General features: G+C 38.8%; 1 long non-coding RNA gene across 1 annotated transcript; it reads right to left on the reverse strand.

Annotated features, from left to right (window-relative positions):
* Positions 1-21,833: 21,833 nt before the first annotated feature.
* LOC133314882 (uncharacterized) lies at positions 21,834-24,128 on the reverse strand. The gene is made up of 3 exons (XR_009752022.1): positions 23,936-24,128; positions 22,791-22,881; positions 21,834-22,108 (listed from the first exon to the last, which is right to left on the reverse strand). It is a non-coding gene; the product is annotated as an uncharacterized LOC133314882 (long non-coding RNA).
* Positions 24,129-24,480: the final 352 nt, after the last annotated feature.

A 24,480-nucleotide genomic window follows, 5' to 3' on the forward strand; every position in this document is an offset into this window, starting at 1 on the left:
CAGGCTCTGTATAAGCATGCTCACTCCTTGTTTTTGATGAAGCCCCACGCTCAATTTATATAAGCAATGCAGTACTAGCAACTCTTGCAACCTAAACTAATAAATATTTAATTGCTCTATTCGGTTCGGTCGCTTTAAAAATGTAATAACACAATCTTATTTTTCTTTGGCCGTATAAAATTAGCCCTGTAATGAAATACAACTTTTCCACATTGGGAGTTTAATTCCCAGTTAAGTTCAGTTAGAGGCTAAGAGCAGATCTTCTAGCAAAGGTACCTGCAAAATTTATTCAATAGATAATTGCAATCTTGATTTGGGTTAACAATCTGTTACTCAATCTTAAATGTCGTATCATTTTTTATTAATATTTGTTGCTTCCAACGGCTGAAGCTCATGCCCTGAATGCTCCGCATACAACTTGAAAATCTATACTTCATAGAGGAATTGCCAAACACTGATTGGCCTACATCAGATTATGAATTGTATAAACCTTACAATTTAGAACACTGCAGGACCTCTTGCTTATGATACAAAATTGATGAAAATCCTCCAGAACTCTACATTAGTAATATACATAAAAATCACATTTTCAGTACCCCATCTATGTGCAGAAACTCTACATCATTAACTACTACACAAAGTTTCAAAAGGAATTTACAAGTATATATTCTGACCAACTTGGGTAGCCTTTTAAATTCTCTTTCAATTAAAGAGTTCTTAAAACACAAGCTCTTTGCTTCCAAATCCTCCAGAACTGGACATCTAGAAAGAAGCTCCACGAGAAATCCAAGTTTTAAAAAAGTAACCTGTCTCAAATACAGGACTTTAAGTGCGGGAAAATCAACAGAGGAGAGAGCTTTCACTGTTAATTCCATCAACTTGAGAACCACAAGGGGTCTATGGCTAAAAATGGCAGACGACACAACTTGACGAGGAATAAACAAGTCGATGTAGCATAGAAATTCGTCCGGTAAATTGTTGATCATATCAGCCATGGTTTCAAGCTTTATAACAATTTTTTTTAAATCTGTAAAACTTTCAATCGCTTCTCAAGTCTGCGCTTTCCGATATTTTAGCAAAATCACAACGACCTTGAATAGCCACTTCAGCTTCTAAAAGTAATAAATTGTTCAGAGTATGAATATAGGTTTTCTGAGAAGGGAGCAATTTAAAATGTGATAACAAACCCATTATTAGCAATCCTCGCAAATTGGGGCACCCACTAGCAAGACTTTTTAGATTTTTTTTTAAATCTGAATCGACAAAGACGGCAGAAGAGAAGTGCGCTCTGATCGACCATTATCAACGCTCTGTTATTCTTCCAACCCATTATCAACTCTCTTCAACGTGGAAGAATGACCAGCAACGAAGGAGAAGAGCGCTCTCTGATTGGGGATTGGGGATGAAGAGCACTGTGATCGACTAAGAGGGAACGAAGATGGAATAACAAAATTATTATTTTCCTTGAAATCTGAATGCAAAACGACGTAGTTTCACTTAGCCGGAGAGAATATTATCTCAAGCAGCTTGAGAAATGTTTTCCCCATATAGGGAATGATTTGTTTACAAATTACACTAAGTATGACCAGTCATACACTCTTTATTAGTGTATGACCCGTCAGACATAGTGTAATTTTAAAGAGTTTATAAATATAACATGGGAAAAGTTATACTTACTACCTATTTTTCTTACTACTTGTTACTACCAAATCTTAACCGTTGATTTCCGTCAATCTAACGATTATAATTTATTGTAAATTAATAATTAATTAATAAATATGTCCCCATAAATTACAACCGTTAGATTGACGGAAATCAACGGTTAAGATTTAGTAGTAACAAGTAGTAAGAAAAATAGGTAGTAAGTATAACCTCTCCCATATAACATTCCCCTGTATATATATAATTTATATTTATTACATTTTTTACTACCAATTTTAATCGTTGATTTCAGTCAATCTAACGGTTATAATTTATTGAAAATTAATAATTAATTAATAAAAGTGACCCAATACATTATAACCGTTAGATTGGTGAAAATCAACAATTAAGATTTGAAAATAAGAAGTAGTAAGAAAAAATGGTAGTAAGTATCTATCCACTTTTTACGAAAAATTTATCATAATGCATATTAATGTTGGAAATTAAAGAGAAATGACATAGGTGATAATATGAGCTCTAGCACGAACTACTAAAAGAACAACGGTATAAATAATTTTAGGATCGATAATAATGGGATCATGAAATAAAAAATGTATCATTCAATGTTGGCCACTTAGATCGTTAAACTTCTATTTATGTTAATTTTGAGGAAAATTATTATATATCAAAGGTTGCTCATTATATGACGTCCAATGCGAAGAGAAAATTTTGTAAGAATCTTGTTCTAGCCGGCCCAATCCACCAGCCCGGCAAGGCAGGCCCAATACCAGAGGCCCAAGCCACCTCAGCCTTAATTGACTAGAAGCACTAACGCCCCTGCCACTATCTAATTAGCATACTAGCTCCCCAACATTAAACATCAAAATGGCTTACCTCGAAGACCCCCACATCCTTTTTGCCTTCATAGGTACCCATTGTAGAACACCAAAATGCTCCCCTTCACTTTTCCCTGCACAACATCCACTGTCAGTAGGTCAGCCGCTGATTGGCGCCTTGCTCCAGTTAAGCAAGTCACTTTAGCTTCCCTCGTACCAGTTGACTTGGCACACTCCCCCAGCATATTAAAGCCTATAAATACTTGGCACATTTCTTGAGCCATTGCTTGTAGAGTTCTAGGAGGAGTCTTGTGACGTAATTGTGGGTAAGTTTCAACACCTCTCATGGATTGATTTGAAGATTTATTTTTATGAACCCTAAAGGGGCTTTGGTTGATTTGTGTTATTAGAGAGCTCAAATGGAAAAATGTTTGTACATGAATATGTCTTAGAATAATGTGTAGGAACCATAAATGCAATAAAAATTATTGGTGAAAAATATGATTTTTAACTTAGAAATTTTTGAGGATGCCATGACTTTGTGTTTTGGAATTGTGTTAGGATTGTGTAATTGGATTGTTGTATGATTGTATGATTGTATGATGATATAATAGGATTGTATGAGGTGTGGAGTAGTTAAAATTGATGGAAATTCCTTGAATGTACACCATTGTGAATTCGGCCCTTTAAAGGAAAATTAGGGAATCGATGTTGTTGGAAATTGTTTGAGTGATGTATTATGTGTTAAATGGTAATTAGATGAGTTGTGAGATGGTTGGAAGGTTGGAAAACCAATGAAAAAATATTTGGTAATGTTGAGTGGTTAATTGGACCTAGAGCAAAATCTTAGGCAAAACAACCTTTGAAAGACGTAAAATGAAAAGTGGCACTTGATATGGCCTTTTGGTAACCTAAGGATGCCTAGTGTAACACCCCGTATATATCCGGGAATGTTATCATAATATCGTATTAAGCTGCGCTTAATTAAAAATGCGGAATTACTTTTTCTTTTCAATTATGATGCCATTAACATTACCAACTTGCTTAATAATCAATTAATAAAACATCGCCTGTATGTAATTGCAATAAAACAGCTAACTGAAATACCTCATAACATAGATAATATAAGTGTGGCTCTAGCACGAAACTACAACAACGTAGACCGGACCATCTAACAGTTTATACAACTCCAATCTAAAAAGTACTAACAGAAAGTGTCATGGACAATCCCCATGCTCACTCAAATAAGGCAACATGACCAACATCAGTCTCAACAACAACATATCATAAATAGCGGAAAACATAAATAACATCTAAATCCAGTCATGCTAACATAAAGCAGTAAAACATAATCAGCTAAGCTCTGGCCTCCTGTCGCCTGAGGCATCAGTACCCATACTACCTGATCCTGAAAGCATTCCCCAAACGTGGGGTAAGATCTCTAAACTAGAAATCTCAGTAAGACAGTGCGTCCTCAAGGATCTTCAACCCCAAGCTCACTTACATGTGCAATATAAGTTCAAAAGCGGTTTATCATTTATCATTTCTAAAACAATGCAATGTAGTAGATAATCATGCCATGTGTGTCAATACTAATCTACTGGCCAGAGACAGTGCAGGTATACGTCTATCACCTACACACCGTGCAAGTACCACTTGCATTCACCCCGGTACACCGTCTTGTATGGCGCTACATACTCAGGCTTCCCGTCAAGATGAAACAACACATGCATATTAAAAGCCATTACATGTAAAGTTCAATCAACATATCAAATATCCAAAAACATGTACACAGTATGCATAAACCATACCCCCATGGGACATGGTGGAACCACAACATGGCTAAACCGAGGACACGAAAGCTTACCTCTAAGCTAGCTATCCAATGCCACAAGCTCAAAGTCCAATCACAGCAGATCACAATCTGATATGGACCAAATATAAATCAATAACATGTACCACATGCATACAAATTAAAGACAACGCCTTTTCATTACGCTTTATGTCTTAAGGCTTCTCACCAAGCGATAAGCCCTTAATCACATGATTCTGACTTAGTCCATTAATTACAGAAGTTCAACTTCATCAATCTAGGGTCTACAAACCCCCAATAGCCTACTGTACACACAGCACAGCTACTGTTCTGCGAAATCCAGGAATATCCGGATATTCCTCGGGACCATATCCAAATATGCAATATTCAGATATTTCACTGTCCATATCCGGATATGCAATATCCGGATATCCAGAATCCCATATCCGGATACCAAATATCCGGATATCCAAAACCCCATATCCGGATATCATATATCCGGATATTCATCGGGCAGATATCCGGATATTTCACGACAGAATGCAGTTCTGCATTTTCGTGAAGATATCCATCCAAGGTTGGGTTTTTAACGATTTAAAGCACCTAAACATGCATTTCTAGGTGTGTTCAACATTACCCAACAACAAGTTATCATCTTTAAGCCTTAACATGCATCAAGCTTTCATTTTTAAGCATTAAACCCGTGATCAAAGGTTGGTATACATACCAAAGGCCAAAATAGAGGGTCAACTGCTCATGAAACTCCCAAAACAGCTTCAACAGCTACTGGGAATATGGTGTACGAAAATGTTATACCAAGACTTGACCTTTCTACCCAAAGGTTGTTTCTTTAAGCAACAAAATGCCCAACTCAAGCTTCCACAACCAAGCCAACCAAGTTAGCCCCAAAACTCTCACCAACAGTGGCTGAGCACTCAGAGAAAAGCACCCTTCTCCCTCACCAAGCTCACTCTCAAGTGTTTACAAAGGAAGAATGAAGGAAAAACAAGAAAGGAAGTGCCTTGGACCCAAAATGGATAAGAAACCCCATAAGTCAGCCAAGCTGATCAGCCACCCTCAACTCTCACGTTCAAAATCTGTTTTCTAGGGCATTGTGCCCTTAGAAATGGGTATTTATAGCCACAAGTCACTTAAACACACAATATTAACTTTAATTGCTACGCTTAGCATTTTAATCCCAAACTTTGGATTATGAAACTACATAATTTTCTAAGATTTATCATATTTTTCTTATAGTTTTCTGAGCACTTTTCCGGTACGCGCTTTTCCAAGCCAGTACCGGTTTCTAGAACCAGTTCTCATTATCTGGACTTGAAACTCGTTTTACAAGTTCTACATATTATTCTAGTAATTAACATGCACTTATTATAATTTTCTGGGATACTTTTTCGGTACTCATTTATACCGACTAGCAGAACCAGTATCTGCGCTTTTCTTCCGAAAAGCGACTTTCGGCAATATTACCCACTTACTATAATTATTAAAGCCTCATAATAATTATTAGGGTCAATTATGGAATCATTTCCAATTTTCTCATATTTATTAATTAAATTCTTTAATTAACGGTGCGAGTTCTTACATTCACCCCACCTTTTTAGGATTTTGACCTCAAATTCAGAAACATACCTGGTCGAAACTCGGGGTACTGCCGGAGAAGCTCTTCCTCACGCTCCCAAGTACACTCCTCAGGAGTCTTTCCGGTCCATTGCACCTTGACCATCGGAATGATCCTGCTCCTCAGCTGCTTCTCGCCACGATCGAGAATCTTTAGTGGTCCTACGGGAGTCTTTAAGTTCTCCCGAACTTCCACATCATCCGGGATCCGCTACATACTTGCGAAGCTGAGACACGTGAAACACGTCATGAATGTTGGCCAAGTTCGGAGGCAAGGCAAGCTGGTAGGCAACAGGTCCTACTCTACCAAGAATCTGGTATGGCCCAATAAACCGCGGGCTCAGCTTTCTCACTCCAAGTTCCCGTCCAACACCCGTGACAGGTGAAAGCCTCACAAACACGTGCTCACCTTCACTGAACTCAAGTGGACGATGCTTGACATCGTAGTAACTCTTCTGGCAATCCTGCGCCTGCTTCAGCTTTTCCCTAATCATCTGGATTTGCTGGGTAGTATCTTGGACAAAGTCCAAGCCAAACAACTCAGTATCTCCAACCTCAGACCAGCAGGTAGGTGTACGACACCTCCTACCGTACAACGCCTCGTAGGATGCCATGCCCAGGCTAGCATGGAAACTGTTGTTGTACGAAAACTCCACCAATGGAAGGTACTTATCCCATGCCGAGCCCTGCTCCAACGTGCAAGCCCGCAACATATCCTCCAAGGTCTGGATAGTCCACTCAGTTTGTCCATCAGTCTGAGGGTGATAGGCTGTACTCAGTCTCAACTGCGTACCAAAACCTCCCTGCAGTGCCTCCCAGAACCGAGATGTGAACTTCGGGTCCCTATCACTGATGATACTCACGGGCACCTCGTGAAGCCTCACAATCTCGCGAACATACAGTTTGACCAACTGCTCTATAGTGAAGCTCACCTTCACTGGAAGAAAATGGGCAGACTTCGTCAGTCTGTCCACAATGACCCATATCGAGTCACAGCCAACCTGAGTCTTCGGCAAACCCACAACGAAGTCCATGGAAATGCTCTCCCATTTCCACTCTGGAATCTCAAGAGGTTGAAGTTTACCAGACGGCTTCTGGTGTTCAATCTTCACTTTCTGGCAAACCAAACACTTGGACACAAAGATAGCAACATCTTTCTTCATGCCCGGCCACCAGAAGTTCTTCTTCAAGTCTTGATACATCTTAGTAGCACCAGGGTGGATAGAAAACTGACCCTTATGGCCTTCTGCCATAACCTCTTCTGTCAACGGACCTCGAGGAACCACAATCCTCCGCTGGAACAAAAGCAATCCATCATCATTCCAAGACACTCTGTCTTGGTTCTTCACATAATCCAGACACTCTCTCTGAACTTGTGCCTCTTTAATCTTTTCTAGCAGCTCGTTCACAACATCTGATGCTTCCAACCCGAGAAGTACGCTCGCACACGGAGCGGTCACTGCCAAGTGGCAGAACTTCTCAACCACATCGAAGTTACCAAGTAGCAAACTGGATGAACTACTGGATTTTCGACTCAAAGCATCAGCTACCACATTGGCCTTGCCAGGATGATACCTTAGCTCAAAGTCGTAGTCCTTTATGAACTCCATCCATCTCCTCTGCCTCATGTTTAACTCCTTCTGGTCGAAGAGATACTTCAAACTCTTGTGGTCACTGAACACCACAAACCTCAAGCCAAACAGGTAATGCCTCCAAATCTTGAAAGCAAACACGATCACAGCTAACTCCAAATCATGAGTCGGGTAGTTCTCCTCATGAGGCTTCAACTTCCTCGAAGCAAAAGCAATAGCTCTACCAGACTGCATCAGCAAATAGCCCAGCCCCTTTCCAGAAGCATCACAGTAAAGCTCAAACTGCTCCTCAGGATCAGGAAGGATCAATACAGGTGAAGAAGTCAATCTCTCCTTCAACTCCTGAAAGCACGCCTCACACTCGTGAGTCCACACAAATGGAGTCTCCTTTCGAGTAAGGCGAGTCAAAGGGAGAACCATCGTGGAAAAACCCTTGATGAACCTCCGATAGTAACCTGCCAAACCTAAGAAGCTCCTCACCTCCGTAGCTGTCTTGGGTCTCTCCCAATCCAACACGGCCTCAATCTTGTTGGGATCCACTGCAACTCCATCTGCTGAAATCACATGCCCCCGAAACTTGACTGATTTGAGCCAAAACTCACACTTAGAAGGTTTAACATAAAGCTTTTTCTCCTTCAGCACTTGCAGAACAATCCTCGGATGCTCTGCATGCTCCTCCTCAGTCTTGGAGTAGATCAGAATATCATCAATGAAGACAATCACAAACGGATCCAGATACGGCTGGAAAATCTTGTTCATGTAATCTATGAACACTGCCGGCGCATTTGTGAGTCCAAACGGAATCACCAAATACTCAAAATGACCGTATCTCGAACGAAACGCGGTCTTCGGGACATCCTCCGGCTTCACCCGAATCTGATGGTATCCGGACCGGAGATCAATCTTGGAATACACACAAGCGCCCCTGAGCTGATCCAACAGATCATCGATCCGAGAAAGGGGATACTTGTTCTTGATTGTCACCTTGTTCAACTGCCTGTAGTCGGTGCACAATCACATTGTTCCGTCCTTCTTCTTCACGAAGATGACCGGTGCTCCCCAAGGAGACACACTCGGTCGAAAGAAATCTTTCGCCGAAAGATCCTCAATATGCTTCTTCAGCTCAGCCAACTCCGGTGGCGACATCCGATAAGGAGCTAAAGAAATCGGCCCCACACCGGGCAACAAGTCGATGGAGAACTCTATCTCCCGCTGCGTTGGAAACTCAGGGATCTCCTCAGGAAACACCACCAGGAACTCCCCCACCACAGGAATGCCAATGATATCCTCTTGTGTCCCACTCGCCAAACCACCCAACATGACATAACCCAATGCCCCTGCTCGCAACGCTCTCCTAGCCTGCAGCAGTGAAATGTATGGCAAGGAACTAGCTGTGTAATCACACGGAGACATCACCACGCGCTTTGTACAACAATCAATCAATGCACATTTTCTAGACAACCAATCCATGTCCAGAATAATCTCAAGGTTGGCCATCGGCAATCCTATCAGATCTACGGAGAACTCACGGCCATTCCACTGAAACGCTACATCGCGATGTACAGTGGTAGAATCTTAAATCTCTCCGGTGGCGGTAGTCACCCGCAACGGTGGAGAAAGCACAGCACTGGGCAACTCAATCCCCAAAGCAATCGGGGTAGCAACAAACGAATGAACAGCTCCGGAATCAAAGATAGCATCGACAAAAGAATCATCAATAGACACAGTACCTCTGACAAGGTTCGGAGCGCGGTCCGACTGCTGCCTATCCAGTGTATAAACTCTCCCAACAGAAGGTGGCACTGCAGGTGCCGAAGAAGATGCCATCGGAACCATCTGCAAAGGAACTGCCTGAATAGCTGCAGCTCTCGCCGTCGACGACGGACAATCTCTAGAGAAGTGGCCCTCCTTGCCACACTTGAAGCACAGCAACTGCCCCGTAGCACAACGTCCCACATGCTCCTTCCCACATCCCGAACATCTCGGAGTGGTAGGAGGCCTAGAAGAACTCCCCTGATGTGAAACAGCTCTCTTGAACTGACCAGGCGCCTGCCTAGTCGCTAATTGCTTTCCCTTGCCCTTATCAGCAAACCTCTTGTCCTTCCAAGAAGTAGGAGCAGGAGTGGAACCACCTGTTCCCTTGCTCTCCTCAACCTTGGCCCTCTTGGCCTTGCTTGCCACGCAAACCTCCTCGATGTCCTTACACTGCTGAACAAGTGTACCAAAGTCCCTCGAAGCAGCACCAGCAAGATGCTCAGCAATCACCTCACTAAGTCCCCTGCGGAACTTAGCTGCCAGAAACAACGGAGTAGGAGGAACCATCCGGAAGTGTGCAAACTTCACTAGCTCATTAAACTTAGCCAGGTACTTATCAACAGACATCGAGCCATGTACCAAACGATCAAACTCTCCCTGCTTCCTCTCCTGCGCATCATAGGGAAGGTATCGGCCCAGAAAGCACTCCTCAAAGACTGGCCACGTCATGACACGGCCCTGCCTCTCAAAAGCACGAGAGGTGTGCGTCCACCACTCATGGGCATCGCCCTCCAGCATGTAGGTCGAGAACATCAGCTTCTGTGGGTCTGTACACTGCATGACCCGAAAAATCTTGTCCAGCGACTCTAGCCATCTCGCAGCAGCAATAGGATCCAAAGACCCCTCAAACACAGGTGGCTTATGCTTCCTGAAAGCATTCAGCCGGCGATCGATCACATCACGATCCTCAGCAATCCCCACAAGGGGCTCCCCCGTCTCAGCGGCATGAGTAGCACTGCCGATGTGACTATGGCTCTCCTCCTGAACACTAGGTGGAAGCGGTGGCGGTGGTGGCGGTGGTGGTGGAGCCTGGCCAACAGCAGGACCAGCTCTCATCTCCTCCAACATGACTCTCATCATCGTCATGTTCGCCATCCTGTTCGCCTCAAGGACTTCCTCAGTGGTCCTCCGGTTCGCTTCACGAACCTCAGCTGCGGCTATCCAGTTCGCCTCGCGAACAGCATCCATCATTGCCGCGTTGGCCAATCTAGTGGCCTCTTGATCGGCTAACCTAGCCGCCTGCATCTCTGCCAATGCAGTCAGGATAGGATCGGGTTGATCCTCAGAAGTCTCTCGTGTTCTCCCGGACCTTACTATGACTCTGCACAAGTTACACAAATTATGAGTTGATCAGGCCCACGAAATGTGATCACATATACAACATCGTAATAAGATTTGACGGAGTAAACACAAAGACAGAAACAACCAAACAACCTAGCAATTGCAATACATACAGGCTTTTCCCTCGAACCATTGCTCTGATACCATAAATGTAACACCCCGTATATATCCGGCAATGTTATCATAATATCGTATTAAGCTGCGCTTAATTAAAAATGCGGAATTACTTTTTCTTTTCAATTATGATGCCATTAACATTACCAACTTGCTTAATAATCAATTAATAAAACATCGCCTGTATGTAATTGCAATAAAACAGCTAACTGAAATACCTCATAACATAGATAATATAAGTGTGGCTCTAGTCACGGAACTACAACAACGTAGACCGGACCATCTAACAGTTTATACAACTTCAATCTAAAAAGTACTAACAGAAAGTGTCATGGACAATTCCCATGCTCACTCAAATAAGGCAACATGCCCAACATCAGTCTCAACAACAACATATCATAAATAGCGAAAAACATAAATAGCATCCAAATCCAGTCATGCTAACATAAAGCAGTAAAACATAATCAGCTAAGCTCCGGCCTCCTGCCGCCTGAGGCATCAGTACCCATACTACCTGATCCTGAAATAAGCATTCCCCAAACGTGGGGTAAGATCTCTAAACTAGAAATCTCAGTAAGACAGTGCGTCCTCAAGGATCTTCCACCCCAAGCTCACTTACATGTGCAATATAAGTTCAAAAGCAGTTTATCATTTATCATTTCTAAAACAATGCAAGGCAGCAGATAATCATGCCATGTGTGTCAATAGTAATCTACTGGCCAGAGACAGTGCAGGTATACGTCTATCACCTACACACCGTGCAAGTACCACTTGCATTCACCCCGGTACACCGTCTTGTATGGCGCTACATACTCAGGCTTCCCGTCAAGATGAAACAACACATGCATATTAAAAGCCATTACATGTAAAGTTCAATCAACATATCAAATATCCAAAAGCATGTACACAGCATGCATAAACCATACCCCCATGGCACATGGTGGAACCACAACATGGCTAAACCGAGGACACGAAAGCTTACCTCTAAGCTAGCTATCTAATGCCACAAGCTCAAAGTCCAATCACAGCAGATCACAATCTGATATGGACCAAATATAAATCAATAACATGTACCACATGCATACAAATTAAAGACAACGCCTTTTCATTAAGCTTTATGTCTTAAGGCTTCTCACCAAGCTATAAGCCTTTAATTACTTGATTCTAATTTAGTTTAATTAAAACAGAAGTTCAACTTCATCAATCTAGGGTCCACAAACCCCCAATAGCCTACTGTCCTCACAACACAGCTACTGTTCTTCGAAATCCCAGAATATCCGGATATTCCTCGGGACCATATCCGGATATTCAATATCCGGATATCTCACTGTGCATATTCGGATATCCAATATCCGGATATCCAATATCCAGATATCCAGAATCCCATATCTGGATACCAAATATCCGGATATCCAAAACCCCATATCCGGATATCACATATCCGGATATTCATCGGGCAAATATCCGGATATTTCACGACAGAATGCAGTTTTGCATTTTCGTGAAGATATCCATCCAAGGTTGGGTTTTTAACGATTTAAAGCACCTAAACATGCATTTCTAGGTGTGTTCAACATTACCCAACAACAAGTTATCATCTTTAAGCCTTAACATGCATCAAGCTTTCATTTTTAAGCATTAAACTCATGATCAAAGGTTGGTATACATACCAAAGGCCAAAACAGAGGGTCAACTGCTCATGAAGCTCCCAAAACAGCTTCAACAGCTACTGGGAATATGGTGTACGAAAATGCTACACCAAGACTTGACCTTTCTACCCAAAGGTTGCTTCTTTAAGCAACAAAATGCCCAACTCAAGCTTCCACAACCAAGCCAACCAAGTCAGCCCCAAAACTCTCACCAACAGTGGCTGAGCACTCAGAGAAAAACACCTTTCTCCCTCACCAGGCTCACTCTCAAGTGTTTACAAAGGAAGAATGAAGGAAAAACGAGAAAGGAAGTGCCTTAGACCCAAAATGGAGAAGAAACCCCACAATTCAGCCAAGCTGATCAGCCACCCTCAACTCTCACGTTCAAAATCTGTTTTCTAGGGCATTGTGCCATTAGAAATGGTATTTATAGCCACAAGTCACTTAAACACACAATATTAACTTTAATTGCTACGCTTAGCATTTTAATCCCAAACTTTGGATTATGAAACTACATAATTTTCTAAGATTTATCATATTTTTCTTATAATTTTCTGAGCACCTTTCCGGTACGCGCTTTTCCAAGCCAGTACCGGTTTCTAGCACCAGTTCTCATTATCTGGACTTGAAACTCGTTTTACAAGTCCTACATATTATTATAGTAATTAACATGCACTTACTTTAATTTTCTCGGATACTTTTTCGGTACTCATTTATACCGACTAACAGAACCAGTATCTGCACTTTTCTTCCGAAAAGCGACTTTCGGCAATATTACCCACTTACTATAATTATTAAAGCCTCATAATAATTATTAGGGTCAATTATGGAATCATTTCCTATTTTCTCATAATTTATTAATTAAATTCCTTAATTAACGGTGCAGGTTCTTACACCTAGGAAAATGAGAAAGAAAATTTAGAAAAATAAATTTTGAAATAAGCCTAAGAAGGCCGAACCTACAAGGTGTAGGAGTGAAATTTGACGATTTTCGCGTTTTGATAGAATTGCCGTGTACTGACGATTCATACATGGTTATTGTAGGTTGCCGTACGTCGACTTGAACCCTGAACCGTGAGTCCGTGGATTGCCCTTGGTCCTGGACCAAGTGGGATTGAGGCATTCTGTTGAGTAACAAGCTTGGAATATATACTGCTTGGAGCTAAGTGGAGGAACATATTAAGGTAACCTCTTGGTACTGGGGCTTGTTCCCCTTGTGTGTTCCACCATACCCGTTGAGGGTGATGGTAGAAATGTATATGAGTAGTGTAGAATAACATGAGCATGCATGTAGTATTTATGAGGGTACTTATGTACCGAGTCTCTGGCCAGTAGACAGTGTAGCCTTCGGGCAGTTTCAGACTTCCACTGGATAGGTCTCCGAGAGGGAGTTCCAGTTGACCTAGGGTCGTGGTGTGTGATCCGGATAGGAGCACACTAGGAAGTCTCGGGTGTATGCGGATAGGAGGGGTACCTTGGTTGGATGTTCTAGGAACACGCCTTGGATGAGACCCATAGGCTTATATGCCGAGGACGTTGCGTGGTATTGGTAGCTACCATTCCCGCTTCGTCGTATTTTGTATTCCTATATTCCTCAGTTTCTCTAAATCCCTTGCTTTATCCTGTTTTGAAAAGTGGTTATTTTATATTATTTATATGCATTGAAGTGAGCCATTGGGCGGAGTTTTCTCCGAAACCTCTGGGTTACTGAGATATATTCATATATCTCACCCCGTCTTGGGGACTTTATTTCAGGAGGTAGCAGTGGCACCGGAGCGGCGGGCAAGAAGCCCGTAGGATGAGTGTTGGAGGACCTTTTCATATTTTGCATTTTGATGGTCATTTGGCCTAGGCTAGACTTAGGGCATGAACATCCCATGTGTATGTAGGATGAGTTTCATAGTCATATTAGTTCATGTCATTTTGCCTAAGTCTAGTGTATATGTCATTTGAGTTTTTATGTTTCAAATTGTAAATTAAAGTATGAATTTGTAAGTTGTAATTTAAAGTTGAAGTTGTAAGTTGTAACATGTAAGTTAAAGGTTGTAATTGTTCAATGGATGCATGATGCACTATGATGGAAGAGCTTTAGGCCTATTTTAGGTTTATGATTTATTGTATGTTGAGAAATTACATGTAAATGGACTTTGGTGATTGAAGCAAGTTAAGGATTTATAAAGTGAGCTATATAGTATGAATTGTGTAATAAATATAAACTGAGTTGGGTTGTAAGTGCCTCAAGACATTGTTGGTCCTTGTGTGTGCCACCTATTGGTTATTAGGTACATTTGAGGTACTAGAGAGCTTTTGCAAATTTGGGGATTTTAGGAAAAATAAAGGAAACTCTGGCGAATTTTCTATATAATTGGCAGAATTTAGGTGAACTTCGGGAGAGCATATCTCCCTCCACAGAGTTCTATGTGGTGTCTCCGTAGAAAAAAATAACCGTACCATGTTCGGATAGGTAGAAAACGTAAGATTGAGAAATTGGCTAAGTGGGTTTATGGGAACCCCTTAGTGACTTGTATTACGTAAAATAAGATATAAAAATAGTTTATATAAGTATTCCGCAAGAGTTTACAGTTATGGTCACAACTTTTAATTTTTACGCTTTTTACGGTTTTTAATGTTCGCGTAATAAACGAAAAAAGTTTACTCGTATTTTTATAAATGAATTGTTGTGATTGTAACTGCGCTTAATATCATAATTACTGTTAACAATACCGGTGTAAAACGGGCTGTTACAAGAAGCACTAACGCCCCTGCCACTATCTAATTAGCATACTAGCTCCCCAACATTAAACATCAAAATGGCTTACCTCGAAGACCCCCACATCATTTTTGCCTTCACAGGTACCCAATGTAGAACACCAAAATGCTCCCCTTCACTTTCCCCTGCACAACAGCCACTGTCAGTAGGTCAGCCGCTGATTGGCGCCTTGCTCCAGTTAAGCAAGTCACTTTAGCTTCCCTCATACCAGTTGACTTGGCACACTCCCCCAACATATTAAAGCCTATAAATACTTTACTCCCTCACTATATGAGGGGATCCATAACTTATGAGTCGTTACCATGCTAATTTGAAGAGCCCTCCTTATCACAAACCATCCCCCTATTCTGCATATTTCACCACTGAAAACATCTTCCATAGTCTTGACCATAGCCGTGTTAGGTACCCCTAAAACAACCATTACACCCCAGTTGGGGTTATATGTTGGGCTCGACTCATTAAACGGTTCAGATCTTTTATTCATGAACAGGAATCAAAAGGCATGTTTTCACATTTTAATTGTCGAAATGACATAGTTTAGAATTTTTTTTATCGGAATGCCATGTTTAAGAAACTATTATTAGTCTCAGCGGATTTAGTTTACCATGTATCGTGCATCAATAGATTCACGGGACAGGTCCAACGGATTCTTGTCCGTGTGATATATGGCAAACATGACCCGCTGTGAGTGAAAACGACTCCTGAAATATGGCATTCGGATAAAAAAATTTCAGAATCATGGCATCTTTATAAATAATTTTGCAAAAAGTAACAAACGAGTTGTCATACCAACCAACAATCCATTCTTCCTTGAGGGTATTATCAACTAGTTCAGAATCAACAAAATTCATGGTGAAATTTTCCATCTACTGGAGAGCTTTTGTGCCAAAAATGAATGGGGCTAAGCGATATGCTAAAGCTATCTTCTATCTTGAGATGTAGATCATCCAAGGCATAATAGTATGACGTACTTTTCCTTATCGGGACCAAATATGAAAATAAAATAAAATAACACATGTATATGACCATTATTTTTATGATTATTTCCTTATATATATATATATATATATATATATATATATATATATATATATATATATATATATATATAGGGTTATACTTATTTCATTTTGCATGAGAGAAACAACTTTCCTACATACACAAAAGAGGGGTGAGTCTTACCTCTCTTTTTTCTCTCTCCTCTTATCGGTGAGTCTCGCTTGTAATTTTGTTTCTAAAACATGAGATAATCATTTTCCTACAACATAAGAAAATTATTTCCCATATATATATATATATATATATATATATATATATATATATATATATATATATATGAGAGAGATCATTTGACTCCAGAGTAAGACTTATAAGTCTTACTCTCCATCCTAACCGTTGATTTCCGTCCATCCAACGGTTATAATTTAGGAAGTTATATCATTTAATTAATTATTAATTACACTATTAAAGACAACAGTTGATTTCTGTTCATCAACGGCTGAGATTGCGAGTAAGACTTAAAAGTCTTACTCTGGAGTCAAAAGAACCTTCCCCATATATATATATATATATATATATATATATATATATATATATGAAGTAGGGAAATGAAGCATGGAAATCCAAATAAAAGGGTTCCTAGATCTTTACAAAGTACAAGGCAGACCAAATTGTTCACAAAATGATCCTAGATCTTTACGATTTTGAGTTTTTTCTTTTGCAAGTTGACGTTGGATTTTATCATCTTGACAAATTTTTAAAGCTACCTTTTGGATATAAGCAACTAATTGTCCATAACTTAATTGCTCATAAGGGATATCTCCAGTTAGAGATTGATGACGGATTTTATCCCTAACTTTGTCTCCTAAAGATTTTGGTAGACCAGCTAAGAATTTTTCTTTCCAGAAAGGTTGTTGACTATCATCTCGAGTGTAAACCCTAGTTAGGAAGGTATCTTTATACCAGCGAAAGTCACCTAAGGTTCTACATTTAAGATTGGATAGGAGTTCAGCAGAACGATCTTTCCATAAGGATGGATCACCAATGAAATGTTGGATAATGGTGAAGATTAATTGATTAACAGCATCTGGAATAGTTTTTCCATCAGAGACTATAGGAATGCCATCAGGATCAACTTTAATGGCATTAAGAACAGAATTTTTTTCATCTTTAGAAAGATAATTATCCCACCAACCTTTGAGTTGACCAGAGAAGCCAGAGACAATAATATTGACTATAATTGCTTCAGAACAATTATGAGAAGTTTGATAGGCAGTTGCAACCATAGTCATATGGTGCATTATATTGAGTATGTTATACTCTGATTGTCCATCTATGTTCCATTCATAGACGTTGTTACCATTAAAACTTTTGAAACTTGTATTCTTTTCTTAGAGTAGAAGATCAGGAGCAGTTGCTTTTTGGTAATAAAGTTTGGAAGGGTTTCTCCAATTATTAATACCAGTTATAGGATTAATTTTAATTTCAGATTTGTTATCTGACTCAGGAGATTCATCATAATGATTCAGAGTATTGATAGTTTTTGACCGAGTGTTATGTTTATGAGACTGTTGAGTCTCTTAATCAGAATGTTGTGGGGTATCAGGAATGGTTAATGTACTTAACTTCTCATCAATTTTTTTAAGAAATTCATCCTGAGACTGAGATTGTGATAACAACACTGGATATATATCCAGTGTTGTTAACCTATGTTCTTCAATATATATATATATATATATATATATATATATATATATATATATATATATATATAAGGATAGGATCCGTTTACAATTTTTTTTTGCAAATTACACTAAGTACGACCGGTCGTACAATGCATGAGTAAAGTATGACCTGTCGTACCTAGTGTAGTTTGTAAGCAAAAAGTTTGCAAATATAACCTGCCCCACACACACACACACACACACACATATATATATATATGGTGGTATCTTTTGACACAATGTCAAATTTAAAGTTTGACACCTCATTTGAAAGCCATTAGATAAAAAAAGATCAACAATTTAGATTTGTAAACATGTAATATCATTGATTTTTTTTTATCTAACAGCTCTGAGATGAGGTGTCAAACTTTAAATTTGACACCGGTGTCAGAAGATCCTGCCCCTATATGGGATATGATCAACTTACACCGGTGTAAGAATAATAAATCTTACACCAAATCTCAACAATTGATTTCCGGGCATCCAACGGTTGAGATTTATTGGGAATTAAAAATTAATTAATGAATGAAACCTAATAAATCTTATCCGTTAGATGCATAAAATCAACGGTTAAGATTTGATGTAAGACTTATTATTCTTATACCGGTATAAGATGATCCTGCTCATATATATATATATATATATATATATATATATATATATATATATATATATATATATATATGGGGTATGATCCTTCGATACCAGTGTCAAATTTGAAGTTTGACATCTCACCTGAGAGCCGTTAGATCAAAAAAGATCAATGGTGTCACATGCTTACAAATCAGAGTCGTTGATCTTTTTTGATCTAACGGCTCTCAGGTGAGTTGTCAAACTTCAAATTTGACAATGGTGTCAAAGCAGTGTTATTAAAGCAACGGACCGGCCATGCATCAGAACCGGTGTGATCCGGTCCGATCGGCCGGTTTTCATGAAAACCGATGACCCGGCCCGGTCCCAAAAAAATTCCAAATTTTTTTTCAAAAAAAATAAAATCATAATGGACATATTTAAATATATTTATTTCTTATTAACTTACATAAGCTATGTACCTACAACACTAATATTATCTTAATTATGCACTATGCAGAAAATTTTGATTTGATTTATAGTTAGAGATGTCATTTTCTTAACCTAAAGCCCCGTATCACGATCATTATATTTTTGTTTGATCTTTTATTGTATAATAATATGTGATTTATTCTTTTTTATATTAAATTTTTTTAATTTTTTTGTCATTTTTTCTTAGATATTTAAGTGTGTTTATAATTTTTTAATATAAATTATAAAATTGCATATAATTACCGGGTCATGCGGTTGAACCAGTAACTCACTGGTTGAACCAGTGACCCAGTACCTCGACCGGGTCAATGACCGAGCCGATTTTAATAACACTGTGTCAAAGGATTCTACCTATATATATATATATATATATATATATATATATATAAAGGAATACCTATATAAAGGAATACCTACTCGGTGTCCTTGCCACCGAGTATGCCTCTTATTTTATCAAAGGAATAACATGCTTTACTAAATTAGTTATTAATTTTGTTAACAATAAAATTGTATACGTACCAAGTGTGGTAGCTCAGTTGGTAGCACGAGGACTGAGTGGTGGGAGAGGACATCGGTTCGAATCCCACCAACACCATTTGGGGAGGGGCATAAGTAACGTAATCCTTGGACTCGCAGCCGAACTCTGGATTAGTCCCATAGGCGGCTCAAAGAGTCGAACCCGTGGGATACCAAGTGTTCTGATTCGCCTCAAAGAGGTAATTAGGATCAGTTTCAAAAAAAAAAAAATTGTATACGTCAATGTCGTCGCTATTTTTTATGGAAAATATTAACCTCAAGTCACATTAGACAATAACTCTCTCTTTTACACTCAAAAAGATATGGGTCCCACTTCAATTTTTTTTCTCTTGTCCTGTGCAATGGGACTCACATAAAATTGTGAGTGCAACATGAGATAAATATCTCCTTTTGCATAAGAAAATATAATCTTTTTTTATTATTAGTGTCAATTCAAGGTATTTCTGGGATTGTATTTCATCATCCTTAGGTAGGAATTCTTAGTCAGCCTCTCACGTTATTTGTTAAATACTCAAAATATTATTTAATACGTATAAATGATTTTAAAAATATCTATATTTTTATAATTACCTCCATTATGTTATACATCTCAAATACTGATTTGATTGTAATGCTTCACCAAGAATGCATGGAAAATTTATTGTAATGGCACATATATGGTTGGGGAGCAAACCGTATTTATGAATGATAGCCCCACTTTAAATACAAATTTGGATGATTTAATTATAGTGTTTCACTTAGAATTACTTCATTCTTCTCTCCACTGTGAGCTTATCTCCAGTATCCTAGTCGTAGGTTTTTTTTTTTTATCAAAGAATAGAAAAAAAATTTATATAAAATTATTCATAAAAAAGATGATAAATATGTTATTTTTTATCAAATGATAGTAACCCAGTTGGTGTTAGGAAATTGAGCAGGTGGAGTGGAGTGAGAGCATGTGTTCGATCCTTTTCCATACTATCTTTGGAAGAGATTTAAAGCTTTAATCTCGGGATTCGCCCCGAATCGAACTAGTCACGCAGTGATGAATCGATAGGAATATTTTCAATATATATATATATATATATATATATATATATATATCTATTATTTTTTCAATTTTAATAAGTAGAGTACCAAATTTTAATAATAAATAAAAATAAATGCTTTAATAAGTATATTTACAATACTAATTATCAAAACTATTTGATTAAAAAATTCTGAAAAATACTTTTTTTTTTAATAATTAGCGAGGCTATAGATTGGGCATATATTGATTTATCCTCAGAAAATACAAGTTATCCCCGCCAAAACAAAAAAAAATGACATGGATATTCCTTGCATTGTTGGCCTTCGAATCCATGCCCACCTACTTATTGAATGTCCATCAATGGCTAACTCACTGAGGTGGTGTTTGGTTGACGGTTTCTTCTAGCTTGCCTATGCAAATGAAGCAAGCAATTCAGAAAGCATGCGTTTGGTTCAACAGATTCACTCAAAATTCCCAGCCATCCTATTTGCAGTGCATTTCCAATTTGGTCTTCGAATGATATAGAAAGAGTTGTGGGAGGTGGTTTTATGTGAAAAACCGGTAAACCACTTTTTGACAATTTCTTTAGACCATTATAGCCTATGCTTTCTTCTTGTCCAACTCCAGCAGTAATGAAGATATTGGTGATTTTGTGTCCACAAAATTTAGCAACCACTCTACTGATGACTCTTCGTACATGTCAAGGTCGAGTTGCTCTTTAGCCTCTAGAGCTTCCTCCCGCTCTTCATTGAACAAGGTAGCATAAGGATCTAATTTCCTGTCCTTGTCTTTTCCAAGAATATGAAGCATCGCTGGGGAGGAAACACCATGGCCTTGGTGTTGATGTCGCTCAGGTTTAGGTTAGGACAGCTTTGCTTCTTCCTTCGTTGGCTATTAGGATTGAGACGATAATAACTTTTGTGATTTGAAGATGGCTGGTTCGGTGGTCCGATGGTGGTTGTGAGTAAGGGTTGGACCGATTTGGTGAGGGAGGTTGTGGACGGTGACTGTAACATCCCCGTCTCGAGCCGGTTCAATTAACATACATATGATACAAACAGAAACAGCGGAAGACTTAACTTACGAAAATACGAACTAACTTTTTCTTTTTCTTTAATCCTTTTTCACATGACATATCACATTGCATACTTCTTCTAATTTAATTCTTATTTTACGGAGACGTAAATCGGACAACTGGGGATTTTCCAATCCCACTCTCAAGAGTTCCTGATAGACAGTTTAAACAATATATATTTCCAGAAGTACCAGTCATGTAAATATACTCAGATACCCATCTATGGGCGCATGCTGAACTTGGCTTCGTGCCACAAATCTAATAGCATGCAATCCAATACATAACATAATTGAATACTACATAGTCATATCATCATGCCTGAATACATAAATGTACATGTATCGAATATGAACACTATGCAACAATACATCTTTTCCAAAAATACGTCTAAAACAAATAGTAGCATCCGACCACCCAGAACTCCACATCCTCATACTAATGCCTCTAGCCACGGTTAGTGTCCTGGTCCCATGAGGCTCTTCAATTAACTGTGTTCCTGAAATCATATCCCCAAACGGGGTTAGAGACGAATCTCTAGTAAACTCCAGGTTTATGGAAAACCCTCCATACCCTGGGCTCACTTCCTGCATGACAGTCAGATACATAATATACAAAATCATCATACATATCCCATAAAACATGTCATATAATCAAATATCATAACTAAACAAAACATATACACATATCTTATCAGAAACGTACGCAGTTATTCTCAAGGGAGGACCCCAAGCGGAAATCAACGCACGTGTTACCGAGGGAGGACCCCAAAGCGGAACCAGAACATATCAGAGGCGTACGCAGTCATTCCCAAGGGAGGACCCCGAGCGGAAATCAACGCACGTGTTCCCGAGGGAGGACCCCAAAGCGGAACCAGAACATATCAGAGGCGTACACCATCAGTCCCGAGGGAGGACCCCAAAGCGAACATTCGGGTACTATACAATCAATGGCCAGATATTGTTGCAGAAATCATATTACAGAAGTCATATCATAATAAAACATATCATATTAACACATATCAAAGTAAGTACATCAAAACAAAACATATCATATTATCATATAGCTCTATATGAATGCATCTATATCATATATCTCATACATATCATACAACCTGACCACAGTCCGTACACTATGGCGGAACACAAAGTAGGAGCGAACCCCATAAACATAGAGCTTACCCCTTGAAGCTTTTTCAATCCGCTTACTTGTGGCACAAGTTAGTTATATATCTTCAAGAAGGTTCCGATCTTTTTCAGTCCCTAGGTACACCTAGAGAAAGAATACAAAAATACAAATCAATAAAATGCTATCATGCCTAGATTTTACATAAGGCATACATTTTATCGTTTATTTTCATTTCTTTACGTTTTTGCCAATCCTATGCCAATACACTAGTCATAACCAATTCTTTTCAAACTTACATATAGGAACCCAAAGCTTGTTAGCATAAAACCACTAACTCTTAGTGGACATTTCTCACTTTACATATACTTATCATGTCCTCAACATAACTTACAAGTCATAATTCCAAGTCCAATACAATTCCAACCCATTTACTTCTTTAAGGGTTGAAAATGACATATAGGTGTGTTCATGACTTTTTCTCAAGCTATCTTTTGTTAGCAACCATTCCCTTCATCACTACATCGAATACCCATCATCATCTCTTATTTAAATATCACTAAATACCTCATTTGTACTTATTTCATGATGAGGGCAGATTTGCACTCATAAGTATTTATTATCTTTTCATGCTTTTCTTTCCTTTATTTCTCACTACACAACTCCAATTAAGTAGATAATTATTAACCAACCTTAAGACACATAAACACACATTCAAACATATTAAAGCATGATATTCCTCATTATTTTTCCTCTTGACTAGAATACATATATATAGGAACCATGTCTTTTTCTTTAACTTTCACCACTTTTACCAATCCTATTTCACACCACTTATCAATGATTACATACAAGGTATTATTTTCACTTTGGCATTTCATTAAACACTTGGTCTACCTATTTTATTGTACATAGGCTGAATTATACATTAGAGATAGGCCATCCATTTTCTCAATGATTTTTCAACTATTACCAACAACAAGGCTCAATGAACAACTTCTACAACAACATACACATTCATACATCATTTACAAAACCTCCATGAAACCATAAAACATCAAGAAAAACCTAAATAGCATCTTGAATTTTAATCAACCAAATTCAAGTTTCATGCCTTAAATGATCTCCTAGGGATCTAAGCTTCCATCTCAAAGCTTGAAAACGTTAAAATACACTCTCTTTAATTTCGCATGAACAGTACCTGCGATTTAGAAGGCTGAAATCTCCTTCCCAAGAGCTTCCCATGGTGAACAATCTTATGGGTTTTGTAGAGGATGAAATTTGACACACTTTAGGCTTTGGAATGGATTGATTTCATCAATCCTAACTCAAGTTATCAAGGATTGAAGCTCCCACAAGCTTTTCTCTCTTTTTTTCTCCCCTTCCCTCTTTACTCTCTGCATCGTTGTGTGGAGAAGAAGAATACGAGCCTTTTAGTCAAATTTCACTTACATAGGTTAAGTGAAATTTAACTGGGTAAGAGCTTATCTATCTAATCACCTCTATTCTTTACCAAACGTTACCCAATGGACTAGAATATTTTTCCTGTCATATTTCTAACTTTACTTTCACTTTTCAAGTAACTTTGCTAACCTGCATTTTTACCCCTTAACTGTCATTTTAACTCATTTTTTCACCAAAGGTGACTTTATTTCTTTTTCTTTATAATTATCCTTCAATATTAAATCCATAATAACTGTGAGGGTCATTATAGTGACTTTCCTTTATTTTTTTTTATCGGAATGC

The sequence above is a fragment of the Gastrolobium bilobum genome, unplaced genomic scaffold (assembly GCF_033153095.1).
Source record: "Gastrolobium bilobum isolate Gb01-03AN ecotype WA unplaced genomic scaffold, APGP_CSIRO_Gbil_v1 utg14784, whole genome shotgun sequence".
In the NCBI taxonomy this organism is placed as follows: Eukaryota; Viridiplantae; Streptophyta; class Magnoliopsida; order Fabales; family Fabaceae; genus Gastrolobium; species Gastrolobium bilobum.